At 43.9% G+C, this 18,156-nt stretch overlaps 1 protein-coding gene across 7 annotated transcripts in view; it reads left to right on the plus strand.

Moving 5' to 3' along the window:
* The window catches only part of camkk1a (calcium/calmodulin-dependent protein kinase kinase 1, alpha a), a 362,000-nt gene that overhangs the window by 35,299 nt on the left and 308,545 nt on the right, over nt 1-18,156 (plus strand). For all 7 annotated transcript variants that reach the window (XM_068010057.1, XM_068010055.1, XM_068010064.1 and 4 more), the window contains one exon: nt 4,806-5,016. The gene's annotated coding sequence lies outside the window, so the exon portion shown is untranslated. The remainder of the gene's footprint in view (nt 1-4,805; nt 5,017-18,156) is intronic.

Raw genomic sequence — 18,156 nt, forward strand, 5'->3', positions numbered from 1 at the left:
CGGCTCCCTTAATTCCAAGGGACAGTGACGTGAAAGGATATGGCGGACTACTGGTCTTGCCATCCACTGCCATATCTGGCTGAACCACTTAAAACACTATCGGGTCCTGCTCCCATCTGCTAAAATTACTCACTATTTCAGAATCATCTTGGAATGCAAAGATAAACCCACAGCTTCTTTTCTCTATTGCAAGCCATCTTCTATAGGCTCTCTCCCCTGTCCCCTTCACCATCACTACTTCTCCACTGTTGTCCAGCTGGGTAGGACTGCTCTCTTATCTAATCTTGGCCAGAGAATCACTTGCAATGGCTTCCCTTCCTGCTCCCGCACTGTTAGCTCTCGTGTCCCGCAAGGATCTATCCTTGGCCCCCTCCTATTTCTCATTTGTTGGGGAACACAGGGCTTAGTGAGAAAGAGGAACTGAAGGAAATCAGTATTAGTAGAGAAGTGGTGTTGGGGAAAATGATGGGATTGAAGGCCGATAAATCCCCAGGGCCTGATGGTCTGCATCCCAGAGTACTTAAGGAAGTGGCCCTAGAAATAGTGGATGCATTGGTGGTCATCTTCCAAGATTCTATAAACTCTGGAACAGTTCCTACAGATTGGAGGGTAGCTAATGTAACCCCACTATTTAAAAAGGGAGGTAGAGAGAAAGCAGGGAATTATAGACCAGTCAGCCTGATGTCAGTAGTGGGGAAAATTCTGGAGTCCATTATCAAAGATTTTATAGCAGAGCACTTAGAGAACAGTGGTAGATCGGCAGAGTCAGCATGGATTTACGAAAGGGAAATCATGCTCGACAAATCTACTAGAATTCTTCGAGGATGTAACTAGTCAAGAGATTACCTTGTAAAATTAAAGCGCATGGGATTGGGGGTAGTGTATTGCGATGGATAGAAAATTGGTTGGCAGACAGGAAACAAAGAGTAGGGATAAATGGGTCTTTTTCCGAATGGCAGGCAGTGACAAGTGGGGTACCGCAGGGATCAGTGCGAGGACCCCTGCTATTCAAAATATATATTAATGATTTAGATGAGGGAACTAAATGTAATATCTCCAAATTTGCAGATGGTGCAAAACTGGGTGGGAGGGTGAATTGTGAGGAAGATGCAGAGAGGCTTCAGGGTGGTTTTGACAAGTTGAGTGAGTGGGCTAATGCATGGCAGATGCAGTATAATGTGGATAAATGTGAGGTTATCCACTTTGGTAGCAAAAACAGGAAGGCAGATTATTATCTGAATGGCTATAAACTGAGAGAGGAGAATATGCAGCGAGACCTGGGTGTTCTCGTACACCAGTCGCTGAAGGTAAGCATGCAGGTGCAACAGGCGGTAAAAAAGGCAAATGGTATGTTGGCCTTCATAGCAAGAGGATTCGAGTACAGGAGCAGGAATGTCTTGCTGCAATTATACAGGGCCTTGGTGAGGCCACACCAGGAATATTGTGTGCAGTTTTGTTCTCCATATCTGAGGAAGGATGTTCTTGCTATAGAGGGAGTGCAGCGAAGGTTTACCAGACTGATTCCTGGGATGGTGGGACTGACGTATGAGGAGAGATTGAGTCGGTTTGGATTATATTCGCTGGAGTTCAGAAGAATGAGGGAGGATCTCATAGAAACCTATAAAATTCTAACAGGACTTTACAGGGTAGATGCAGGAAGGATGTTCCCAATGGTGGGGGAGTCCAGAACCAGGGGTCATAGTCTAAGGATATGGGGTAAACCTTTCAGGACTGAGATGAGGAGAAATTTCTTCACCCGGAGAGTGGTGAGCCTGTGGAATTCACCACCACAGAAAGCAGTTGAGGCCAAAACATTGTATGTTTTCAAGAAGGAGTTAGATTTAGCTCTTGGGTCTAAATGGATCAAAGGGTATGGGGCGAAAGCAGGAACAGGTTACTGAATTGGATGATCAGCCATGATCATAATGAATGGCAGAGCAGGCTTGAAGGGCCGAATGGCCTACTCCTGCTCCTATTTTCGATGTTTTTATTTACATGCTGCCCCTCGACAACACCATCCAAAAGCACAGCGTTAGTTTTCACAGGTATGCTGGTGACACTCGGCTCTACCTCAGCACCACTTCTCTCTGTTCCACCACTGTTGCTAAATTATCGGACTGCTTATCTGACATCTGGTATTGGATGAGCAGAAATTTCCTTCAAATGGGCTGAAGCCACTGTTTTCAATCCCTGCTCCAAATGCCATTCCCTATTTACCAATTCTATCCCTCTCCCTGGTAACAGTCTTAGATTAAAATAAAAACAAAAAAGTGCTGGCAATACTCAGCAGGTCTGGCAGCATCTGTGGAGAGAGAAGCAGAGTTAACATTTCAGGTCAGTGACCCTTCATCAGAATGGGATTCTTGAAAAATTTTAGATTGTCCAAAACTCTGCTGCCCATGTCTTAACTTGCACCAAGTCTCGTTCCCCTATCACCCCTATGCTCCTTAACATACACTGGCTCCCGGTCAAGCAACATCTTGAGTTTAAAATTCTCATCCTTGTTTACAAGTTCCTCTATGGTCTTCCCCCTCCCCATCTCTAATCACCTCCAGCCCTAAAGCCTGCCAAGATATCTGTGCTTCTTTAATTCTGGCCTATTGGGCATTCCTGCTTTTAATTGCTACACCATTGACAGTCATGCCTTCTGCTGCTTGGGCCCTAAGCTCTGGAATACCTCCTTAAATCTCTCTACCTCGCTTTCCTCCTTTGACCAAGCTTTTGGTCAAAGGACCGAATATCTCCTTATGTGGCTTGGTGTCATATTTTGTTTAATAATGCTCCTGTGAAACATATTGGGACGTTTCATTATGTTAAAGGACACTATAGAAACACAGGTTGTTGTAGTTGTTGTTAAGATAATAATATATTGGGGAAGTGGTTTATCTCTGGTGGTGGTGATTATTCTGGTTCCTGCTCTGCTGGTTATTTCAGCACAATTCACTCAAGCATTTGTGCGGGCTTCAAGCCCAAATTGATTGATGGTTTAAAAAACCATTGCACTGGAAGATGGCCCCTCCCACAAAACTGCCATCGTCACCCCTATGGTTTAGTGGTGATGTTGCTGGACTAGTAATCCAGAGCTCAGGCTAATGCTCTGGGGTCATGGGTTCAAATCCCACCAAGGCAGATGGTGAAGTTTGAATTCAATTAATAAAAATCTGGAATTAAGGAAAAAACCTGGTCTAACTGTCACCATGAAACCCATTTGGTTCATTCATGTCCTTTTTGGAAGGAAATCTGCCGTCCTTACCTGGTCTGGCCTACATGTGACTCCAGACCCACAGCAATGTGGTTGACTCTTAAATGCCCTCTGAAATGGACTAGCTACTCAGTTCAAGGGCAATCAGGGTTGAGAATCAAATGCTGGCCTAGTCAGCGACGCCCACATCCATGAACGAAGAAAAAAAAACTCCAGATCAAATTAATCAGCAGGGCGTTAATTCCTCTAATTGTGGCCATTTGTAGGCCTTTGGGGAGGCTATTAAATTATGCTTTTTTTCTATAAAAAAGTAAAGTTGCCAATCAGCATCTTTTAAAAGCTTTCGACTATAATTTGAAAAAATCTAAGTGACTACTGTACACAAATATAACTAGCAAATGGTTCCGGATAGTTTCTAAAAGAAAAAGTCATTTTCAGTAATCTAAAATCAGGTTACTCACAGGTGGTGGGATGACTGACTGATAAAAATTGCATATTTTTTTGTGGTAAACACATTTTCAGCTGCATTAGTTGATCAGCAGCAAGCTACTACTCAAATATAAAGAACATTTTATAAATTCCATTTTTTAAAAGTTACCTTTTACCTGGATTGCTGATTATGCCCAAGGAGGAAACACTATCCTCTGCTGTTTTATGAAATACAGCAGCATTGTTTTTGTAATGTATAAGGAATTATTCTGTTACTAAGGTGAAGTGCTATCCATCGAGAATCAATCTGATTAATTTAAGATAGCGGTTGGGTGAAGGTGGTGTTAGGAACATAGCACAGCCATCATGTTTAACTCCGTCCCTTGCCCTGATCCATCTAGGCAGCGTGAGATTAAGCTCCCCTGGTGTGTGATGTCTGCAAGGTTTTTATTCTGTGTATGTGTGGAAGGGTTGGGGTAATCAGGTGGAAGGGCAGAGAGAGGGATGAACATGGCTCCTGGGAGAGAGAGCCTGGAGACTGCAGCGCCTTTCAAACTACAGTGAAACGTACTGAAGTTCTGACTTTAATCCAGTCCTCCTGGCAGGAGAGGGGCGAGTTCGGGTTGGAACTCCATTTCATATTTCGCCTGGTTTTGTGCTCCGTCAACGTGGAGTAAAAATGGGTGGAGTCAATAACGGGTGCCAGCCCAGATTGGGTGGGCTAGGTTAAAATTCAAGCCTTGGAATCTAATCTAAGAATAAATATTGGTTTGTTTTTGAATCCTGTCTGGATTATAGAGGAAAGCTCTGCTTACCCAACAGCTGGGGCTATTGGATGGTCAGTCTGCAGGGATCACAGGTCAAGCAGGCAGGGATGAATCATGCCCCTAACAGCGTCTGTCCAATTTGCTTTCATGTAAATTAGTGAATGCAAAGTCATCAGGCTGCTCTCTGGGCATTTCCCCTCCCCCTCACTTGATTCCTCTTCCAATCTCACACCCCCACGAGCGACTAGCCCCGAGAGGATCAGAGGAAAACCTGACTTCTGAATCTCTGCTTCGTTTCAACTCTTTTTTTTGAAGTGTAGTTACTGTTTTAATATAGGAAACACAGCACAGCAAGCTAACGACCAAATAATATATTATATATAATCACCAAATAATCTCTTTTTCAGTGATATTGGTGGAGATGAATATTGTCCAGGGAGAATTTCCCTTTTCTTCAAAATCGTGCCATTTCACATCCACCTGAGAGGACACGCCTTGTCTTGGTTTAACATCCCATCTGAAAGACGGCAAAACAGTGCAGCACTCTCAGAGCAGCGCGAAAGTATGTGCTCATGTTTCTGAAGTTGGACTTGAACCCATGATCATCTGATTTAAAAGGTAAGAGTGCTTCCCACTGAGCCATGGTGTGCCCTGACTCAGCAAATGACAATTTACTATAGTTAGGAACATAGACCCAACATCATTTAAAAAAAAATGATCTGGTCATTATCACGTGAGATATGGCTGTGAGCAAATTAGCAGCTGCTTTTCCTACATGAAAACAATGACTAATCTGCAGAAGTACTTCACTGGTAGTAAACTTCTTTGGGATGTCCTGAGCTCATGAAAGGCGCAATATAACTGCAGGATAGGGGTGTATCGGCAGTGTTTACCCAGCCTGTTAGGGCGGCACAGTGGCGCAGTAGTTAGCACCGCAGCCTCACAGCTCCAGGGACCCGGGTTCGATTCCGGGCACTGCCTGTGTGGAGTTTGCAAGTTCTCCCTGTGTCTGCGTGGGTTTTCTCCGGGTGCTCCGGTTTCCTCCCACAGTCCAAAAGACTTGCAGGTTGATAGGTAAATTGTCCATTATAAATTGTCACCAGTATAGGTAGGTGGTAGGGAAATATAGGGACAGGTGGGGATGTTTGTTGGGAATGTAGGATTAGTATAAAAGGGTGGTTGATGTTCGGCACAGACTCGGTGGGCCGAAGGGCCTGTTTCAGTGCTGTATCTCTAATCTAATCTAACCTATTCCAGCTTTTTCAGAGTAAAACAATACCTTACCACTTGCTCAAACTACCTTCGTCTAATTTGCCTCCAGTGGCCCAATCAGATACTGGAGAAGGTAATAAATTCCCTCTGGGAGAGATTACTTTAGTGAAAGATTGGGGCCTTCCAAAGGCCTCAAAATTCTTCACTGGGGTGAGACCCCTTAACAGCAAATGGGGAGCAATTTCTGAAGCGCTTTTTCACATGCTATTTCCAGTTGAACCAGTACCAGTTCTCACCAATTATCAACTGGGAAATGAGATTCTGTTAACTTATGTTCCAATGTAATTGGTGGTTTTTACCAGTTGGTCTAGTCCTAGCAGACCAGTTGAATATCCCAGTCGGAAGCTTGAACGGTATATCCCACTATGTGAATACTATTATCCATTATGTTCAGTGTACAGTATCACGGTGTTCAGTGTAGTATGGGCATGATATGTCAAATCCAGCAGAATCTGAATTCCCCATTTGTCCAGACAAAACACTGAGAATGATAGTTTGAGTAAAGCTGATCAAATTTTATTGTGAAAGCAAAGATACACATCTCCACAAATTGAAACTTATTGACCTTTCAGTTTCTTCTTTTGATCCTGGATCTTTTCAGTTACTGCTGAACCTCACAAGCTCTTTTGAGACCGTCTCCTCATTCAGCCCCTTCATGTGTAGGTGATGACTGAAACATGCTGCAAAGAGAAGAGTGAGAAGATTAAGCAATGACTCATTGAGACCTTTAAACTCAAAATGTAGTTAAAAAGCAGGAACTCCATGACGTATTTAAAAACAAAATCAGCAACATGAAACATCTGCTGCATTAATTTGCAATTTAAAAGTGTTTGTAAGTTGTTACCTTTGACAGCATTGAGCTTTCTCGGTGGGGTGGGTTTCGCCTGGGGAGATGTACCACTGGTCTTTATGAACTGTGGGTACATTCTCCCACAGATGGAGCTGTCCCTCAACACACTGAACCCCCACATGGCAACAGCCAGGGACGTAACAATGAGTCAGTCTGCTGTCCAGTAATAGAGGTCCACTGGCAAAATCAGGGTCACATGGGTATACTGTGTGTAAGTTTTGAAAATACTACAGACTACACATTACGTACAGACTCGACATGAATACAGATGATACTGCGGTTCAGACTCAATGACCTGCAAAAGGCAGTGTTAACATTCCAATCACCATCTATGATCCATCACTTTTAAAGATGCTTTTACATAAACTGGATTTTCCATGTTGGACTTCATAGAAACTGAAAATAGGAGCAGGAGTAGGCCGTTCGGCCCTTCTCTGCCATTCAAAAAAGATCATGGCTGATTGTCGAATTCAGTACCCTGTTCCCACTTTCTCCCAATATCCCTTGATCACTTTGGCATTAAGAAATATATCTATCTCCTTCTTGAATATATTTAATGTCTTGGCCTCCACTGCCTTCTGCAGTAGAGAATTCCACAGGTTCACCACCCTCTGAGTGAAGAAATTTCCCCTCATCTCTGTTCTAAATGGCATACTCCTGGTTCTGGTGGGGCGGAACATTGGGAACATCCTCCCTACATCTAGTTGTCCAGTCCTGTTAGAATTTTATAGGTTTCTATGAGATTCCCTCTCATTCTTCTAAACTCTAGTGAATATAGGCCTAGTCGACCCAATCTCTCCTCATACATCAATCCTGCCATTCCGGGAATCAGCCTTTGCACTCCTTCCAAGGCAAGAACATCCTTCCTCAGATAAGACCAAAACTGCACATAGTACTCCAGATGTGGTCTTGCCAAGGCCCTGTATAACTGCAGTAAGACGTCCTAGCTTCTGTACTCAAATTGTCTTTCAATGAAGGCCAACATACCATTCACCTTCCTAACTGCTTGCTGCACCTGAATGCTTGTTTTCAACAACTGGTGTACAAGGATGCCCAGGTCTCGTTGCACCTCCCCTTTCCCAATCTATCACCATTCAGATAATCTGCCTTTGTTTTTACAACCAAAGTGGATAACCTCACATTTATCCACGTTATACTGCATCTGCCATGCATTTGCCCACTCACCCAACTTGTCCAAATCACATTGAAGCCTCTTTGCATCCTCCTCACAGCTCACATTCCCCCCCAGCTTTGTGTCATCTGCAAACTTGGAAATGTTACATTTAGTTCCCTCACCCAAGTCATTAATATATATTGTGAATAGCTGGGGCCCAAGCACTGATCCCTGCAGTACCCCAGTAGTCACTGCCTGCCACCTGGAAAAAGGCCCATTTATTCTTACTCTCACCTTCACTTATTCCTGTCTGTCAACCAATTCTCAATCCATGCCAGTATATTACCCCCAATCCCATGTGCTTTAATTTTGCACACTGTCTTCTTATTTGGGACCTTATCAAAAGCCTTCTGAAAATCCAAATACACCACATCCATGGGTTCTCCCTTATCTATTCTACTAGTTACATCCTCAAAAAAACTCCAGTAGATTCGTTAAGCATGATTTCCCTTTCGTAAACCCATGCTGACTTTGCCCAATCCCGTTTATGCTTTCCAGGTGTTCTGCTATCACATCCTTTAGAATAGACTTTTGCATATTCCCCAATACTGAATTAAGGCTAACTGGTCTGTAGTTCCCTGTTTTTTCTCTCCCTCCTTTAAATAGTGGGGTTACATTTGCCACCCTCCAATCTGTAGGAACTGCTCCAGAGTCTATAAAATTTTGGAAGATGACCACCAATGCATCCACTATTTCCAGGGCTACTTTCTTTAGTACTCTGGGATGTAAATTATCAGGCCTTGGGGATTTGACAGCCTTTAACCCCATTAATTTCCCCAGCACTATTTTTTTACTAATACTGACTTCCTTCAATTCCTCCCTCTCATTAGACCCTTGGTTCCCTAACATTTCTGGGAGGTAATTTGTGTCCTCCGTTGTGCAGACAGAACCAAAGTATGTGTTTAAAAGCAAAATACTGCGGTTGCTGGAAATCTGAAACAAAAACAAGAAATGCTGGATTCACTCAGCAGGTCTGGCAGCATCTGTGGAAAGAGAAGCAGAGTTAACGTTTCGGGTCAGTGACCCTTCTTCGGAACTAGGTCACTGACCCGAAACGTTAACTCTGCTTCTCTTTCCACAGTTGCTGCCAGACCTGCAAAGTATGTGTTTAATTGTTCTGCCATTTCTTTGTTCCCCCATTTCTGAATGTAAGGGACCTACATTTGTCTTCACTAATCTTTTTCTCTTCACATATCTATAGAAGCTTTTACAGTCATTTTTTATGTTCTCCGCAAGTTTACTCTCATGCTCTATTTTCCCTTGCTTAATCAACCTCTTTATCCTCCTTTGCTGAATCCTTTGTGTCCCAGGATGCTGTGGGAGGCGAGGGTGGAGATTGCAGGGGCTCTGACACAAATTTTTAATTCCTCTCTGGCCACGGGTGAGCTGCCAGAGGACTGGAGAACAGCTAATGTGGTCCCACTATTTAAGAAAGGTTGTCGAGATAAGCCAGGGAACAACAGAACAGTGAGTCTTACGTCAGTGATAGGGAAACTATTGGGGAAAATTCTGAAGGAGAGAATCTATCTCCACTTGGAGAGGCAAAATTTGATTAGGAACAGTCAGCATGGCTTTGGCAGAGGGAGGTCATGCCTAACAAATTTGATTGAAGTTTTTGAGCATGTGACCAGGTGTGTAATGAGGGTAGTGCAGTTGATGTAGTTTACATGGATTTCAGCAAAGCCTTTGACAAGGTCCCACATGGGAGACTTATCAAGAAAGCAAATGCACATGGGATACAGGGTAACTTGATAAGGTGAATTCAAAATTGGCTTAGCTGTAGGAGACAGTGAGTGATGACAGACAGCTGTTTAAGTGACTGGAAGCCAGTGTCCAGTGGCGTACCACAGGGATCTGTGCTTGGTCCCCTATTGTTTGTCATTTATATAAATGACAAAGATGACTATGTGGGGGGTAGGATCAGTAAGTTCGCGGATGACACAAAGATTGGCCGAGTGGTTAACAGTGAGGTTGAGTGTCTTGGGTTACAGGAAGATATAGACGGGATGGTCAAATGGGCAGAAAAGTGGCAGATGGAATTTGACCCTGAAAAGTGTGAGGTGATACACTTTGGAAGGAGTAATGTGACATGGAAGTATTCAATGAATGGCCTGACACTGGGAAGTTCCGAGGAACAAAGGGACCTTGGCGTGTTTGTCCATAGATCTCTGAAGGCAGGTTAATAGGGTGGTGAAAAAGGCATATGGGACACTTGCCTTTATCAATCGAGGCATAGATTACAAAAGCAGACAGGTCATGTTGGAGTTGTATAGAACTTTAGTAAGGCCACAGCTGGAGTACCGTGTGCAATTCTGGTTGCCACATTATAGGAAGTATGTGATTGCACTGGAGGGGGTGCAGAGGCGATTCACTAGGATGTTGCCTGGGATGGAACATTTAAGCTATGAAGAGAGGTTGGATAGTCTTGGGTTGTTTTCGCTGGAGCAGAGAAGACTGAGGGGTGACCTGATCGAGGTGTACCAGATTATGAGGGGCATGGACAGGGTGGATAGGGAGCAGCTGTTATCCTTAGTTGAAGGGTCAGTTACGAGGGGACACAAGTTTAAGGTGAGGGGCGGGAGGTTTAAGGGGGATTTGAGGAAGAACTTTTTTACCCAGAGGGTGTTGATAGTCTGGAATGCACTCTGGAATGACAAACAATGGAGGGTGGTAGAGGCGGGTTGCCTCACATCCTTTAAAAAGTACCTGGATGAGCACTTGGCACGTCATAACATTCAAGGCTATGGGCCAAGTGCTGGCAAATAGGATTTGGTAAACAGGTCAGGTGTCTTTAATGCATCGGTGCAGACTCGATGGGCCGAAGGGCCTCTTCTGCACTGCATTATTCTGTGACTGTGTGATTCTGTGAATTCTAAACTGCTCCCAATCCTCAGACTTGCTGCTTTTTCTGGCAATTTTATATGCCTCCTCTTTGGATCTAATACTGTCCTTAATTTCTTTTGTAATCCACGGTTGTGTCACCTTTTTGGTTTTATTTTTGCGCCAGACAGGAATGAATAATTGTTGTAATTCATGCACACGTTCTTCAAATATTATCCATTGCCTATCTACCGTCAACCCTTTTAGTAAAGTTCCCCAATCTACCATAGCCAACTTGCGCCTCATACCTTTGTAGTTTCCTTTATTTAGATTCAGGACCCTAGTTGCTTGACTCAGGCATCCTGAGTTCGTGTAGACTTCTTGTTCTGGAAAATAAATTGGGTATTCAGAAGCTTTTCACAGCAATTGGCATTGGTGATATGACCGGATTTACAAATTGCATGCACTCTTTGCAATCAAGCACTTAATTGTCCATGGAGACCCGTCAGGATAAAATTGTAACTACCACGATGAAAATCATTGAGTGGTTAGCTGCGGGAGAACATACCCTGCCCATATTAACATCTTCCATTGCCCTCTTCACACTCATTGAGAGGGGGCAACATTCCACTGCAGTGTCCTAACCTTCCGCGATCTGAAATCTTGAGCCACATTCCATCTTAAATTGGATCTCTGTAGAGAGAGCAAGAGCAGTTAACATGCCGAAAAGACACACCAAATTTGCTAAGATCCATGACTCCTCCTGGCCCATATGGTCCAGAAACCAAATTGCCCTCATTTCATTGAAATGTACCTGCAAGCATAAGGAGCTGTGCTGTAGAACCCGTCGTCCTTTTTTTCTGTTCTCCTTGCCAGAGTTGTAGAGCCACCAACACTCGCATCAACCCGTCGCATCATGTGGGCCTTGGGCTCATGGTGAGACTCTGGATCAAAATGTTTGACATCTTCCGCAATGTAAACTAGTCTGCGGATATTATTTGTAAGGCACCAGACTTATGCAAACTTAGAAGACATGATGGAAGTGGGTCTGTACTGATTAATCAACTGAAATAGTTAATTTAAATAAGTGGTATTAAAAAAAATCAATGTTAGGAGAAACAGCTCTCCTCTCTCTTCCCCCAACTGCAAAAAAAATCCACATCCCAGCTACAGACGAGGCAAAAATTCCAAAAAAAACATCCATGAAGTTCAAATTTTCAAATCTCTCACCCACAGTTGCAAAAATGTCAATCAAGATCAGACCTGAAAGGTTAACTCTGCTTCTCTGTTCACAGATGTTGCCTGACCTGCTGAGTATTTCCAGCACTTAGTGTTTTTATTTCAGATTTCCAGCATCCGCAGTACTTGGCTTTTATTTTAAAATCTCGCGCTGTCTCCCCCCCCCGTTAGCAAAAACTCATAGATTAAATCCAGCTCCCACTTTTAAAGTCTCTCTCTAAAAGCATTTCAAATGCCCCAAATCCTGCAGCGAAGGGAAGAATGAATCAAAACGCCTGCACAAATATAATAAAAGCAAAATACTGCAGATGCTGAAATAAAACAGAAAATGCTGGAAGTACAGCATGTAGGTTGGGCAGATCTGTGGAGAGAGAAATTGTGAAAATTTCAGCACTGCGACAGGCTCTAACTGCTGTTGTTGTGGCCAATAAGCAAGTGACATTGCAAAAGCAGCTGCCAATCGGAATGCGAATGGGCTGGGATTTATATTTTGACCAAGAGGCCAGCATCTTTTCATATGTGAATGTAGTTCAGAGTGCATATGCGAATTCAGGTGTGAATTACCTGAGATCTTGATATATTAAGGAGATTTGCCAGAACAATGCAAGTAGAAACTATAGTAGGCATACTGGCTGCATCCCACCCTTCTCTCACCTTTACATGGTCCATCTCTGACACTTCCCTTCCCTTCCTCGACTTCTCTGTCTCCATCTCTGGGGATAGGTTGTCTACCAATATCCATTATAAGCCCACCGACTCCCACAGCTACCTCGACTACACTTCTTCACACCCTACCTCCTGTAAGGACTCCATTCCATTCTCCCAGTTTCTCCGTGTCCGACGCATCTGCTCTGATGATGCTACCTTCCATGACGGTGCTTCTGATATGACCTCCTTTTTCCTCAACCGAGGATTTCCCCCCACTGTGGTTGACAGGGCCCTCAACCGTGTCCGACCCATTCCCCGCACCTCTACCCTCACCCCTTCCCCTCCCTTTCAGAACCGTGACAGGGTTCCCCTTGTCCTCACTTTTCATCCCACCAGCCTCCATATCCAAAGAATCATCCTCCGCCATTTTCGCCACCTCCAGCGTGATGCCACTACCAGTCGCATCTTCCCCTCCCTTCCTCTGTCAGCATTCCGAAGGGATCATTCCCTCCGCGACACCCTGGTCCACTCCTCCATTACCCCCACCACCTCGTCCCCGTCCCAGGGCACCTTCCCTTGCAATCGCAGGAGGTGTAATACCTGCCCATTTACCTCCTCTCTCCTCACTATCCCAGGCCCCAAACACTCCTTTCAGGTGAAGCAGCGATTTACTTGTACTTCTTTCAATGTAGTATACTGTATTCGCTGCTCACAGTGTGGTCTCCTCTACATTGGGGAGACCAAGCGCAGACTGGGTGACCGCTTTGCGGAACATCTCCGCTCAGTCCGCAAGCAGGACCCTGAGCTTCCGGTTGCTTGCCATTTCAACACTCCCCCCTGCTCTCATGCTCACATCTCTGTCCTGGGATTGCTGCAGTGTTCCAGTGAACATCAACGCAAGCTCGAGGAACAGCATCTCATCTACCGATTAGGCACACTACAGCCTGCCGGACTGAACATTGAGTTCAATAATTTCAGAGCATGACAGCCCCCCATTTTACTTTCATTTTTAGTCATTTTTAGTTATTTTTTCTTCCTTTTTTTTTACATTCCTTTTTACATTTTTTACAATCTTTTTTTGCATTTATTTCATTTCATCTTAGTTTGTTCAGTTTGCTTACCCACGGTTTTTTTCAGGTTGTTTTTCTTCAGGTTTGCACTTGCTGCTGTTCAATATTCAGTATATTCACACCTAATCTGTACTAATGCTTTGTCTTTCAACACAGCATTAACATATTGTTTGCCTTTGCTCCGTGACCTTTTGGTCAGCTATGTGGCCTGGTCCAATCTGCACCTTCTCCTTTGTTATCTCTTGCCCAACCCCCACCTCACTTGTTTATAATCTGTGACTTTTCTAATATTTGTCAGTTCGGAAGAAGGGTCACTGACCCGAAACGTTAACTCTGCTTCTCTTTCCACAGATGCTGCCAGACCTGCTGAGTGGTTCCAGCATTTCTTGTTTTTGTTTCAGATTTCCAGCATCCGCAGTATTTTGCTTTTATTATACTAGCTGCATCTCCTGACTAGGTGTGAGTTTCAGGTAATAGCCAAAATAATGAAAGCACCCAGTTCCTTTTGTCCTGTTAACTGCTCAACAGTTAAGCCATCGAGACAACCATTAGGCAAATCTGAAGGTTGGTTAAGAATTAAGGAAGTCACTTCAATACACAATTTGAGCATCATGTGTTAATTTACTGTAGACATGTTTCTTCAGCGCAGAACACAGTACAGGGGAACAATTAGAACTCAGTCACAGGAACAATAAATGCTAGAAATACTCAGCAGGACTGGCAGCATCTGTGGAGAGAGAAGCAGAGTTAATGTTTCAGGTCAGTGACCCTTCTTCAGAACTCTTAATAGAATCATAGAGTTAGACAGCCCTTCGGCCTATCATGTCCATGCCAGCCATCAAGCACCTATCTATTCTAATCCCATTTTCCAGCACTTGGCCCGTAGCCTTGTATGCTATGGCGTTTCAAGTGCTCACCTGAATTCTTCTTAAATGTTGTGATGGTTCCTGCCTCTACCACCCCTTCAGGCAGTGTGTTCCAGATTCCAACCACCCTCTGGGTGAAAAAGTTTTTCCTCAAATCCCCTCTAAACCTACTGCCCCTTACCTTAAATCTATGCCCCCTGGTTATTGACACCTCCGCTAAGGGAAAAAGTTTCTTCCAATCTACCCTATGTATGCCCCTCATAACTTTGTATACCTCAATCATGTCCCCACCTCAGCCTTCTCTGCTCTAAGAAAAACAACCCTAGCCTTTTCAGTCTCTCTTCATAGCTGAAATGCTCCAGCCCAGGCAACATCCTGGTGAATCTCCTCTGCACCTTCTTCAGTGCAATCACATCCTTCCTATAGTGTGGTGACCAGAACTGTACACAGTACTCCAGCTGTGGCCTAACTAGCATTTTATATAGCTCCATCATAACATCCCTGCTCTTATATTCTATGCCTTGGCTAATAAAGGCAAGTATCCCATATGCTTTCCTAACCACCTTATCTACCTGTGCTGCTGCCTTCAGTGATCTATGGACAAGTACACCAAGGTCCCTCTGACCCTCTGTAATTCCTAGGGTCCTACCATCCATTGTATATTCCCTTGCCTTGTTAGTCCTCCCAAAATGCATCACCTCACACTTCTCAGGATTAGATTCCATTTGCCACTGCTCTGCCCATCTTAGCAGCCCATCTATATCGTCCTGTAATCTAAGGCTTTCCTCCTCACTATTTACGACACCACCAATTTTCGTGTCATCTGCGAACTTACTGATCATACCTCCTATATTCAAGTCTAAATCATTAATGTACACTACAAACAGCAAGGAACCCAGCACCAATCCCTGCGGTATCCCACTGGTCACAGGCTTCCAATCGCAAAAACAGCCCTCGACGATCACCCACTGCCACCTGCCACTAAGCCAATTTTGGATCCAATTTGCCAAGTTGCCCTGGATCCCATGGGCTCTTACCTACTTAACCAATCTCCCATGCTGGACCTTATCAAAAGCCTTCCTGAAGTCCATGTAGACTACTTCAACTGCTTTACCCTCATCTACACACCTAGTTAACTCCTCGAAAAATTCAATCAAGTTAGTTAGACATGATCTCCCCCTGACAAAGCCATGCTGACTATCCATGATTAATCCCTGCCTCTCCAAGTGGAGATTATTCCTGTCCCTCAGAATTTTTTCCAATAGTTTCCCCATTACTGATGTTAGAGTCACTGGCCTGTAATTACCTGGTTTATCCCTGCTACCCTTCTTTAATATTGGTATCACATTCGACGTCCTCCAGTCTTCTGGCACCTCTGCTGGGCCAGAGAGGATTTGAACATTTGTGTCAAAGCCCCTGCTATGTCCTCACTTACCTCACATAACAGCCTTGGATACATCTCATCTGGGCCTGGGGATTTATCCACTTTTAAGCCCGCTAAAACTGTTCATACTTCCTCCCTTTCAATGCTAATATGTTCAAGTATATCACAATCCCCCTCCCTGATCTCTACACCTACATCCTCCTTCTCCATAGTGAACACAGATGAAAAGTAATCATTTAAAACCTCACCTGTGTCCTTAGGCTCCACACAGATTGCCACTTTGGTCCCTAATGGGCCCTACTCTTTCCCTGGTTCTCATCTTGCCCTTAATATACTTATAAATCGCCTTGGGATTTTCCTTTATCTTGCCCGCCAATGTTTTTTCATGTCCCCTCTTCACTCTCCTAATTACTTTTTTAAGTATCCCCCTATACTTTCTATACTCCTCTAGTGCCTCTACTGTTTTCAGCCCCCTGAATCTGCCATAAGCCTCCTTTTTTTCCCTGATCCAATCCTCTGTGTCCTTTGACATCCAGGGTTCCCTGGACTTGTTGGTCCTACCCTTCATCTTTACGGGAACATGTTGGCCCTGAACTTTCACTATTTCCTTTTTGTCTGATGTAGGTACAAGTAGCTGCTCCCAGTCCACTTTGGCCAGATCCTGTTTTATCATACTGAAATTGGTCTTCCCCCAATTCAGTACCTTTATTTCTGGTCCATCTTTGTCCTTTTCCATAACTACCTTAAATCTTACAGAGTTATGGTCACTATCCCCGAAATGCTCCCCCGCTGACACTTCTACCACTTGTCCGGCTTCATTCCCTAGGATTAGGTCCAGTACTGCCCTTCTCTTGTAGGACTTTCTACGTGCTGGCTCAAAAAACTGTCCTGTATGCACTTTAAAAACTCCGCCCCCTTTAAGCCTTTTTCATCAAGTCTACCCCAGTTAATACTTTGGAAGTTGGTACTATTATTGCCCTATTATTTTTACACCTCTCTGAGATTTGCCGACATAACTGCTCTTCTATCTCTCCCTGACTGTTTGTTTGAAGGCCTGTAGTACACTCCCAGCCAAGTGATTGCCCCCTTTTTGTTTCTAAGTTCTACCCATATGGCCTCATTTGAGGAACCATCTAAGATATCATCCCTCCTTACTGCTGTAATTGACTCCTTGATCAACAGTGCAATGCCACCTCTACAGTCCAGAGCCAATACCAGCCTCTGTGCTTTTGACATGTGTGGTGTGTTAGATTTCAGTACATGATATGGCTCTTTCGCTCTCTGCTCATTGCAGTGAACAAAGTTTAATGCTAGCTATCAATTTGTAACTTAGACTGTGCCCTCTTGTTTTCAACAGTTCAAGAAGAAGGCTCACCACCACCTTCTCAAGCCCAACTCTGGGTGGGGAAAAATCATTGGCCTTGCCAGTGATACCCACGTTCTTTGAATGAATTGAAAAGCATGCTAAGATTGTTGAGAGAAGGGGGGGAAGTGAGGGAACTATGATGAGCCCAACTGTACCTGGAATCTGAAGAAATAGAGAGGATTTAACGAAAGAAGATGACTTGCATTATACAGTATCTTCCACAAACTCAGAATGTCCCAAAGCACTTCATAGCCATTGAAGAACTTCTGAAGTACACTCACTGCTGTAATGTAGGGAAAAGTGGCAGCCAATTAGTACACAGCAAGATCCCACAACCAGCAATGTGGTAATGACCAGATCACCTGTGCTTTTTTTTTATATATAGTGATGTTGGTTCTGAGCTCCTAACTTTGTTGTGAATTTGAAACTGTCATCACTGAGACAGAAAGGAGAACTTGTGTTCCCTTTGGTGAACTGCTGGTACTGACCTCTATCTGCCCATGGAAAGTTTGACTTTTGTATCTGCTGATTCTGAACAACAAGGGGAAACTGAGTCCCTCCTGAGCTGTGAGATATTAGCTTAAAACCCTGAGTGTCTCGGGAAAATCCTGGGTTGTGCTATCCCGTCAGGTCTCAGTGAAATTTTAGACAGACCATTCACTTGTGGACAGTGGTCACAAATGTATTAGAAATATCCAATCACTTACGCACTCCCTGTGCCATTTATCCGAATGCCAAGCCAAGCTTTTGTGCTCCAATTGGTGGCTTTGAATTTTCACCCAGTATTTTGCACAGCGAAAATAAATGGCTGAAATAATATCTAAGCTCATTGCTTTGAAAATGTAATTCTTGGATAAGTACCAGTTCAACGGTGCTCTCAATTTTGGGAGGTTTTGTGCAGCTCAGGGAGTCTTGGAGACTGCAGGTTGTAAAATAGATCTTGCACACCTGATTCATCCATGGTCCCTCACTGTCTTCAAAACAAACAAACAATGACTTGCATTTATAATCTCAGGACATCCCAGTGTGTTTCATAGCCAATGAAGTACTTTCAAATTGGAATCACTGT

Source organism: Heterodontus francisci, chromosome 30 (assembly GCF_036365525.1).
Source record: "Heterodontus francisci isolate sHetFra1 chromosome 30, sHetFra1.hap1, whole genome shotgun sequence".
In the NCBI taxonomy this organism is placed as follows: Eukaryota; Metazoa; Chordata; class Chondrichthyes; order Heterodontiformes; family Heterodontidae; genus Heterodontus; species Heterodontus francisci.